Source organism: Papaver somniferum, unplaced genomic scaffold (genome assembly GCF_003573695.1).
Source record: "Papaver somniferum cultivar HN1 unplaced genomic scaffold, ASM357369v1 unplaced-scaffold_128, whole genome shotgun sequence".
Classification (NCBI taxonomy): Eukaryota; Viridiplantae; Streptophyta; class Magnoliopsida; order Ranunculales; family Papaveraceae; genus Papaver; species Papaver somniferum.
This window is the reverse complement of record NW_020621936.1, coordinates 1888651-1899291: the sequence shown is the minus strand read 5'-3', so window position 1 is coordinate 1899291 and position 10641 is coordinate 1888651. Positions and strand designations below refer to the sequence as shown.

At 34.0% G+C, this 10641-nt stretch overlaps 1 long non-coding RNA gene across 1 annotated transcript; it reads left to right on the top strand.

Moving 5' to 3' along the window:
- The first annotated feature begins 9094 nt into the window (after nt 1-9094).
- Nucleotides 9095-10392, top strand: LOC113331837. Its single transcript, XR_003351223.1, has 4 exons — nt 9095-9228; nt 9330-9436; nt 9860-9936; nt 10127-10392. It is a non-coding gene; the product is annotated as an uncharacterized LOC113331837 (long non-coding RNA).
- The last annotated feature ends 249 nt before the right edge of the window (nt 10393-10641 follow it).

The following is a 10641-nucleotide window of genomic DNA, read 5'->3' as shown; positions in this document are numbered from 1 at the left end:
ACGTTTCATACTCCCTTCGTCCTAGTTTAGATGTCACAACAAAATTTTGCATAAAGATTAAGAAAGGTAGAGAGGGTAATTTTTTTTCCCATAATTATCCTAGGTTTGTATTTAAGGTTCCTAATTTATAGATATATAGTTTATGGATATATAGTTTTTTGTTCTTCACTTGAACAATCTATAATACAAAACAAAATGGGTTTTTGAGCTTGGATGATCGGATAACATTTTGAGAGACAAACGTTGCATCCGACCATCCCAGTCTCATCCCAGCGAAAGACATCCGACGGTCGTCGTTTCTGTAACCCCTTTCATTATGAATCAAAATTAATTAATATTTAATTATTGCATAAACCCTTAACTCAAGATATTCAAAGAAACAGTAAATGAAATCATAATATATCATACGTGCATTAATTGGATTTAGTGGTGACATGATGAATCTAATGGGAAATGGGATTTATTTGTTTATTTCTATTCATAAATCATAAATTGAGATATGCATACACACTATTATTTAAATGGTTTTGTGTTCGTTTTTGGATAATGTATTTGAATTATTTTACAATGTATTTATAGACATTATTTTCGCTTAAAACAACATAGAAAACTATCTTGCAAAGGAACACGACTTAAAGTCCGTAAAAAAAGAAAAATTACACCAGTCAGATATCATATTAAAGGAGTGCCGCTACGACACGAGCTATCTCTAGATATTTATTAAAACTCTCTGTTAACCTCATGTCGTGTCGTTACGGCACGGGTTATTTCTAGTTCAAAAAAAACAAAAAGAAATGTTAAAGGATGCACATATAAGAGTATTTAAGATTGTGTCTAGAAAATAGAACTATACAATTTTCTATATTAGGGCCTCAGCCAACTAAGGAGTAAATTAGAATAAAAAATGGAAAAATATGAAACATAACAAGTATTTTAAAACAAAAAAAAACACACCATATTATGGCATCTAAACTAGCACGGGTGTGAGTATTATTTTGGCAAATAAGCAATTTTTAGATAGTTTTACCTTCAAAAATTCCCACAATATATCCAGCAAAAGAAAACAATGACCAATTAATTCCCACTTTACATTTTGTGTTTGCCCAATTGTAATAGGGCTTGAAATGATAGAATAATTTTGGGTACGGATCACATAGTCATGATGGGTGAGGTCATTCACTGTGACATCCACTATTGATTGTCTCGGAATATGCCAATTCCAAGCCTGGAGAAAGCAGATTATATTTGTCCTTTGAAATTTTGATAATTATTCCCTGTTTCTTTCGGGGAAAAAGAAAGAAATAATTATCTTTTCATGATGTTAGTAAGGCGTAATCCCCAAATTAGACTTATAGAGAAAAATTAAGGAGAATATGATCAAATATGATTATGCTGCCAATCTTACAAAAGAGGAGTCCATGTGTTCCATATATTCATATATTCGATTTGAAGATATATCCATCGTGATCGAGTTTCCTAGAATCTATTTGTGAGCTTCTCAAATATTTTTTGAATATATACCTAATTTGGTAACGATTACCTACTTTTTGCTATTTTGTTTACCGTGTGCATCTTCAATCCGTTTTTCTAGTCATATATACATACCTTCAATATATCCAATTGCAATTGGCCCTGCACCCTGCAGTGGAATTGTTGCATTACCTTTTAGGATGAGACCTGTTTTGAGGCATATTCAAATTGTTTGAGGTATATTCAAGTTGTCAGTCGAACTTATGATTTTTCCTAAGTTCGGCTAATAACTCAGAGGTTCGACTGATAACTTTTCAACCATATTTAGGCAAATATATGCCTCAAAACATTTGAGTAGGCCACAAAACATTTGAGTATACCACAAAACAGGTTTCTTTAGGATATCAACAATATACATTTTTTGACCGCCCACAGTGGGATTGTATGGAATCTATTTAGATATGGAGTTGTCGGGGATTGTATGGAATCTATTAAGATATGGAGTTGTCTGGAATGTGCTGGGCTTTTAGGATCTTGCCTTACCATTATAATATGTAGAGCCTCTAGATATAAAGAACCGGCCTTGTCAACCTATGAACATCATTCCAACTTTTTGGAGCAAATATAGAATTTAAGTACGTATCTTTTGTCTAACAAATGATTTCCTTAAGGTTGGGCTGGGTGCACTTTAAAATTAAAGCCTGTTATAGGGCTCTAAGGATTTGGTTTCGAGGGCTTCTATGGATTCTAATATCCTAAATGTGGATGAGGGAAACCTATATTCTATAACAAAAACACAAAAATAGCTTTTGACAACTTACCTAATTACCAAATCTAATTTTAATTAAAATCAAAAACCAAACCTAAACAAAAAAAAAATCATGTCTCTCCATATTCTTCCTCTTCTACCATTTTTTTCTTCTTCAATTGGGTTGGTTCACAAAATAAAATAGATGATTATCTTAGCCAATAATGATTTCAATTGAGTAACGATTGAAAAACCCACCCACCCTTTTTTTTTTTTGCTTTCGATTGCATGAATATGTTAGATTTGGTTAAACTAGGGTTTTAAAATTAGTTTCATAACTTAATACAGTTGGGAAACCAAACCGTAATGACTTTAATAGTTGGGAAAACATGAACTCCCAACCGTATTTATGGTTTACGGTTAGGAAACCCAATCGTATTTTAGGATTTCAAAAAACAAAAAAACAAAAAAAAAAATCTACTAGATTTGTCTACGGTTGGGAAAACATGAACTCCTAACCGTAAGTTTAGTTTTCAGGGGAAAAGAACAAACTTGTTGATCTTTGGTTTTCTAACAATAATTATGAATCAAATTATTAGTCTAATCAAATCACTAACCTTGATTTAGTTAATCAATCATGTACTAATTAATTAACGGTATTCTAGCCACTAGCAAAATTAGTAGGATAAGGGGTTTGTTGACTGCTATTTAATGATCCGATTTCGTCATCTTGTGAACCCTCAAAACCAAATATTTGGATCCCCTAGACTTCTTGAAATTTCCAATTGAACTTAAACTGGTCAGTATATTCGAATCTTAACTGTAGCATGTGATTCATGTTTCTCATTTAAGTTGGTCAATAATCAGTAACTTTGCTTTCAAAGGTCAAATTTGACATGTTATGGTTTTCTAAAGGTGGCAGGTAAAAAGTACAATTATAGATTCATGAAATCGATACTTGTGCACAGCCGTGAATGTATTTTACGAATCTAAACATACTCTATGTAATCTTCTCTAAGAGAAAGGGACTATGGATACTCCTGTTTAGACACACCATCTCACATGATTTGCCTCAATTTTTGAATAAAATGCAAACCACAATAAGTTTAAATCTAATATTCAGATGACTATTCATGGAAAACAAGCTTTTTTGTTCAAATTTGCTTAAGAAGAAGACAGGATAAAAGTGTTAGAATTGAGTTTTGTTCTCATAGCTAAGAAACTCTTTCTGATTCATCCCTGGTCCATTTCTCTAGAGTAAAACATCGATGTTATTACCTCAGTTCCGATATGGATGAACCTTAGGCAGGTCCCTCTTTATCTTTGGAATGAATTAGGGTTATCCAGAATTTCTAGTATTGTGGGCACTCCAATCATGACTGATACTCCAACAACGTTGAAGACAATGATGTCATATGCCAGGGTCTTGGTTGAAGTTGCAGCTGATTTTGTTTTTCCAACTGAATTGCCTATTCAAGTGGACAATGTTCAGCTTGTTGTGAAGGCGAGTATCCTTGGAAACCTGATGCTTGCTCTCACTGCAAAAACTTTGGGCATTCAAGTGCCAAGTGCTGCTTAGTTCCTAAGACTAAGAAAAACTTATTGCCTCCTTATTCAACTTCGGTTACTACTGAAGATCTAGTCGCTCAAAGCAATGCACAGTTGGTTGTTAACATAGAGGATAGAGCTGAGATTACTCAAGACGGATTTGAGAAAATCCCTCTAGTGGATGAAACTGTTTTGGAGAGGTCCCCCCATACCATCTGAATTGCCTATTCAGGAGATATGGTTAAACCCAAAGAAGAAGAAAGCTGGAAAAAAGGAGATATGAGTAAATCTATAGTTGACAACAAAGTTTCGGCTAATAAACTAGTGGAGTTTGGTTCTTCATGGGGCTTAGAATTTCCACCTCTAAAATCTAATCGTGAAGAAATGTTTAGTGATCTTGAAAAACATTACGTTGATCTAGATATAGAAGATGTTGACGAGCATTTTAATTGACAATAGGCAGCGGTCTTTTTTGTTTCGTCAATAGGAAGTGGTCCTTGTTGTGGCTTGAAGCTTTATTTTGGCTTTATGTTTGTTTAGTTGCTTTTTTCATGGGCTTTTAGCTTTATGTCAGTTGTATTCGCCATCACACGGCTTGTGTGCCTTTTCATCTATTCTCTATGATCGATCAAAAAAAAAAAAACTGGCCAAATTGAAGGTATACCTAAATTAATTGGGGTATACCAATTTTAAACCCATCCAAGGTAGTGTGTTAACGGGTGTCTAAAAGATGTTAAAAGACCAAATTGTCCTTATTATTTTTAGCCAAATTTAAACCCTGCTGACTAAAATTAAAACCTAAATCCTATCAAAACAATCTTCAAAATCTCTTTAAAATTCTACATGATGAAATCAAAAAAAAAAAATCAAAATCAAAATGAGAAAAGAAAAAGCATACGGGTTTTGAGATTGGGTATGATTTTGTACCCAATCTCAAATCCCTAATGATCCAACATTTTTACCAAAAGTCAAAAGTCGGCAGGTATCTTTTTGGCTGACCTTGCCGACTAATACTAGTCGGCAGGGTAATTTTTTGTCGACCTTGACGATTTTTCATCTCTGAAATTAGCATTTACAGGGTCGTCACGGTATTCATCCTTGTACCTTGTCGACTATGTTTAGACGGCTGGTTATGAAATTAATACCTTGCCGACTAATCATGCATTTATAACGTCTTTCTCTGTATGTCAAAAATCCTATAGACGGCAGGGTATTTTTTTGTCGACCTTGCCGACTTTTCATCTTTCAGATTTGAAAGTGTTGATTTCTTCTGTAATTTTGAGTATAAAATTACTCATCAACTTTGCAATTCCTTTGTAGAAGTGTTTGGCTAGTGTGGTTTCATTTCCGTTACAAAAAAAAAATCTCAAAAAAAAAAATCCTCAAAAATCATAACACATAATCCATGAGTTCAATCCAAATAATACCTAATTTGAGAATTTTAATTCAACTAATTAACTAACTAAATTAATTAACCTAAACACATTATTAGTGTTAATTAAGCAAGGGTAGATAACTCATTTTGAAAATACATGGTTAAGGGGTATCATGTTTTACTTCAAAATGACCCGGGTTTTATCTCATTAGGTATACCCCAATTAATCTGGGTACACCCTAATCTCGCCAGGTTACAAAACTCTATAATCCTACTAGAATTGAAAGCAACCCGAGATACCAAACTTCACTATCTGCTAAGTTTAATTTTGATTGTTAACTTTTAATGGTTAATTTTCAAAACGGTAGATAGTGATGTTATTTATCTCGGATTGTGCTCATTTTTGGTAGGAGTGTAGACTTTTATAAGAAGATCATCTCATCAAAATATTAGCTTCAAACTCATTGTCGCTTGAGTTTTATACAAAAATTAACGCAAATCATGTGAGATAGCGTTTAAATAAGTGCCTATGGATCCTCTCTCCTTATCTAATATTATAAAGGCAACTATCCAGCTATGGTAACACTTGAAGCTGTAAATTTATATTCCAGTTTCATCATTGCATTATTTATTTTGTGAGAACTAAAGAGATGAATGATGTTACTGTAATTTGCCTGGTTATTTTGAAGCCTACTTCATTTTATATGAGGCTTATTAAATTCGGCTCCCACCTAGATGGGTAGAGGATGTATATAAAAATGAAACAACTAAATTAACCTTACTATTGAAACTTAAAAACTTTGTTTCAATTCCATTCTCTTAGGTACTTTTCTATCACCTTGTTCCTCTTAATTAGGTTTTTGATTCATTTATATGTTCAAAACTGAAATTTTTCAGAAGTTCAGGTTTCCAATATTTAATAAGAATCAGTCGATATGAATGTTTGCAGTAGCCGATTCTGTACAATCAGCTAATATACACGTACATGGCAGCCGGTTGCTCTTGATGTTCATCGTGGTTGAAGAACTTCAACCTAGAATCTATCGATATGGACATTCACACCAGGATTCTAGTTAACGAAAATGCCTTATTTTTTTTGTAAAGTTTTTTTAGACTATAATTGGTCGATATGAAATTATTTCTTCACAGATTATAAATTCTTCGACTTTTCAAAATGTTCATATTTACCGATTGTAGCTTTGAGCAAATGCAAAATTTTCAGTCAGTGTCTTTTTAACTACAATCAGATGATTTTATCATGTATATTTGTCGATTATAAACGGTTCACTACACCATTTTTGGGGATTAGCAAAGCTTCATGCAGTTGCAAAAGGGAGTTTCAACAGCAGCCAGCCGTTGCATTTTTTTTGCAACACCTCCTTAGCCGTTGCGAAAAAATTCGCAACTGTTTTTGGTTCAACCAATTGTTTTTTCTCCGACTTTGCAACTGCTTTAGCTGTTGCTAAATTCTTGTCGCAACAACTTGAAGCAGTTGCAAAATGGAAAATTCGCAACAGCTCTGTAGCATTTTCGAAATTTAAAACCAAAAAAACTTAGAACGGCTAATCTTAGCCGGACCCGGGTTTATTATTCTGGTTATAAATTTAGCAACTATTTCTGACCGTTGCTAAATTTTTGCAACATAAAAAAAATAGTCAAGTCAATTTGTTGTTGACTTAGTCAAGAATTCCCTGCAACATTTTCAGGCCAAATCCAACTGAGAGACACATTGAGTACGCACCGAACAACGAAGTCTTCCATTTGAACAATATATTCAGGCCAATGACATACAATAATTAACCAATGAAGTTCAGTTTCTAAATAATGAGAAGATGATAACTCTTAGGAGACAATTCTTAAGTTTCTGAAGAATGATATAAACAACCAAGAGATAGAAAATTTTAGTATATTTCTTAAGTTGAGTTCGAATTCTAGAGAATGACAGATGATATAAGCTAGCATCTAGGAAGCTCGTAACATATCAATTGTATATAAAGAGATGGTATTACTAAACAAGAGATTGATGATACGCAAGACATGAAAAGGATGTACCCTGACTCTCAAATGAAAAGCATCCTTCCCAGCAAACTTGGTCATGTATTTGTTGCAAGCAATACAGTAAGCCCCCAAATCCTCACTGGAGACATTCTTCTTCTCCCAATTCACCAAATGGACACAGAAAGGGAACTCATCAACTCATTTCTTTTTCATGTCAACATCATAAATCCTAATCTTTGGGTCAGGTACACTACGACAGTGCCTTGACTTTGGGTAAGGCTTGTTATTAATCATGAGAAACATTTCTCTCGAAGGTTCAATGGTGGCAGGTTTTCAAGAGAAAGATCGAAGAGAAAATGGTATTTTGAGAAAAATTGAAGAGAAAATGGTTTGCTCATGGTGGTGGTGTTTTGGCGTTAGCAGAAATGAGAGGCATGATATTTTTTATTTTATTTTTTTTTTGAGAAGGAGACTGAAATGGAGTGAAGGTGAGGAAGAAGGAGAAGAAAGATAGACGAGATTGATAAAGGCGAAGTGTCTCTCTTCTGGGATAAATATAGGGTTAGGTGAGATTTTTGATCAAACCGTCCAAATATTTTAGAGCAACACTACACCAAATTCAAGGATTAGTAACTAGAATTCGCAACTGCATTGCTTCTGTTGCGAATTTTCAGTTGCGAAGTTTAGTTGCGAAGATTTTGGAACAGTTCACTTCAGTTACAAAATTTGCAACTATTTAAAATAGTTAAAACAGTTGTATGCGTGCGAATCATGTGTGTGGCTTCCTACACTTTCAACTGACTCGGTTTCAGCCCATTCAGATAATCTAAGTCAGCTTCAAAACTGACTCAGTTTATATGATTATCGAGGACACCTCGGTCTCTTATCCACCTTTCTTTTCTATTATCTCTTCCTCTCTCGTTCTCTTCTTTTCCTCTCTACCAGAAAAAAAATCTCTCATCTGATAAGAAATCAGAACTTTGTAAACCTAGAAAACCTCTGCTCCTCTCGTTCTCTTCTCTACCAGAAAAAAAGATCCCTCATCTGATTAAGAAATCAGAACGTTGTAAACCTAGAAAACCCTTTTCAGTAATAAGACCTAATTTCTTAAACCCTAGAAAATTACTCTGATTATCTACACATTTGGAAGAAGATTCAGGTAGATCCTTACCTGTAAACCTTATATCTGATTTCAATATTGGGTTTTTCGATTTGAAATTGTGTTTAATTTTTGATTTCTAACTCTCAATTTTACTGAGGTAGAGACGTGATTGCTCAAGCTCAATCTGGTACTGGACAAAAGTTCTTTTATTGCTCTTGTTGTTGTTTGTTCTTTTATTGATCTTATTGTTGTTTGTCAAATCGTTGATACTTCTAATCGAGAGTAAGTTCTGAAAAACTCAAACCCTTTGTTTTTAGATTGATTTTACAATCTTTGATTTCTTCTAAACGTTGTATTTTACTGTTACAGGGGAGTACCCAAAGGAGGAAGTGATTGAGAAGATCATATCTAATAATATTGGAGAGAATTTTGCAGAAACTAGTCCAAGAGCATGGAAAGGGGAAGTCCTTGAAGCTGTTGTGGAGATTAAAGATAGGCATGAGGCTGCAAAAGAGATTGAAAAGAGTCTATTGGGGCTTTACCAGGCCAAGGTTTATCAGAGAAGCAACAAAAAAGGTTTGGTATTAATTCTCATCCTTATCCTTGTGACCGTTATCCTCATTGTCATCAGTTTCAAGAGATCCTAGGAATCTACTTATACTATCGTATAAATGAAATGAAAACAAGATCTGTAGTGTTTTATATATATTTCTTTCCAGTAATTCAGTTTTTGATATTCTTACTTAGTTGGACTTATATAAACATAAACTCCTTGCATTATAGGATTTAAAAGTGTTCTTTTGAATATTTTTTCTGAGGGATTGTATAAACATAAACTTGTGACTGTAGTGGAGTTTTCTGCTACTTTGCGATGCTTCTGTATGGATTCAAAACAGAAATATCTCAGCCTGGATGCTAATGGATGGAGGTGTCACATCACAACTTGGGTTATAGATGTTTGATTTTTCTGTCACGCAATAAGTGCAGGTAGTTTAGCTTATTCTAATGAAACTTCCATGCTTTAGTGTCTTATGTCTTACTCCACCCATCTTTTTTGAAGTCGCTTTGCATTGTAAATCTTATGGTAGGATCAAGTTCCCGATTCAGATCGTTGCTTTGTTGGAGTACAGAACTCACTGCAGTATTATTCAATCTCTTGTTGTACGTTATGGGAATAATCATCACAAGACCGAAGGTATTTTCTCAATTGAGTTTCTCAAAGGTAGCTCAAATGTCAAGACAGTTGCAAGATACTAACATTGAGTTGTCCTCTTACAGATAATGATATGTCTCAGGATATTGGGAGGGTTTTTTTATGGGTACAGGGTTTTTTTAGGGGATTATGGTGTAGGTTGTTTTGATCTCTGGTAACGGATAGAGAATTGAGCTAAATGTGTAACTCTCGACTGAATGCTTGATTTTTTTTTTCTCTATACATGGAGAGCTGAACATATGGTTGTTTCTTCATGTTATAGGATATCTAAGTTTTAGTTATTTAGTCAAGTATTTTTGCAAGGTTTTGAAGCACCCTGCTATTTTCTAATAAATCTTGGATATGTTTGATATTATGCTTTACATTCCGTCTACAGTTATTGATTTGTTCCTCTTGTTATGTCAGACTGGGAGAACACCAAAGTCTATTGATGCTGGCGAGGAACTTACTCGGGAAAAGGTCTTGTGGCCCCATGACAAGAAGTAAGAAAAAATCATGGTTATGAATTTCAGAACTTGTTCTAGTAGTTATCTGCATGCTGATTCTCGAGTTCAGACTCCTGAAGCATATTGCGCGTTATTTAGTTTTTATTGTTATGTGATATATTGTAGGGTGTTGGTTTACTGATCTTTAATCGAGTATAAAATAAATTATTACAGCTCTGTTTTCCAGGGACAGTAGTAAAAAATCCAGGGACAATAGCAGTAAGGGAAGCAAGTCCAGGGATGAGATATCTACCAAAGCCAAGGAAGAGAAGGATGGTAAATAAAGGATGCAACTCCTAAAGCTAGAAGTAAGCTGAAAGAAACTCCCCCTTATGACCAGTTTTAGAGTTAGCATATAAGTTTGTTTGCTTTGTCATTTTCACTTCGTTTTGGATGGAACTACTAGATAGTATTTGTTACGACACTTATTAGAATAAAAACTTGAAGAAAAAATATGTGCAGTTCATGCTTTTATGAAAAATATAAAAGGGTTGGTCACTGTTTTATTTATTGGATATGTCCTAGCTAGCTTAATTATCACTAGCTTAATTATCAGTAGGTGTAACTGGTCTTGTTGTCCTCCGACCACTATTTACCTGTCCAAGTTCACCAATACTTCCATGTTTTAATTAGGTTTGAAACTGAATTGTTTTATTATGTTTATATTTTTTGGCAGTATTTCAGTTTTTCTATAAGAATGTA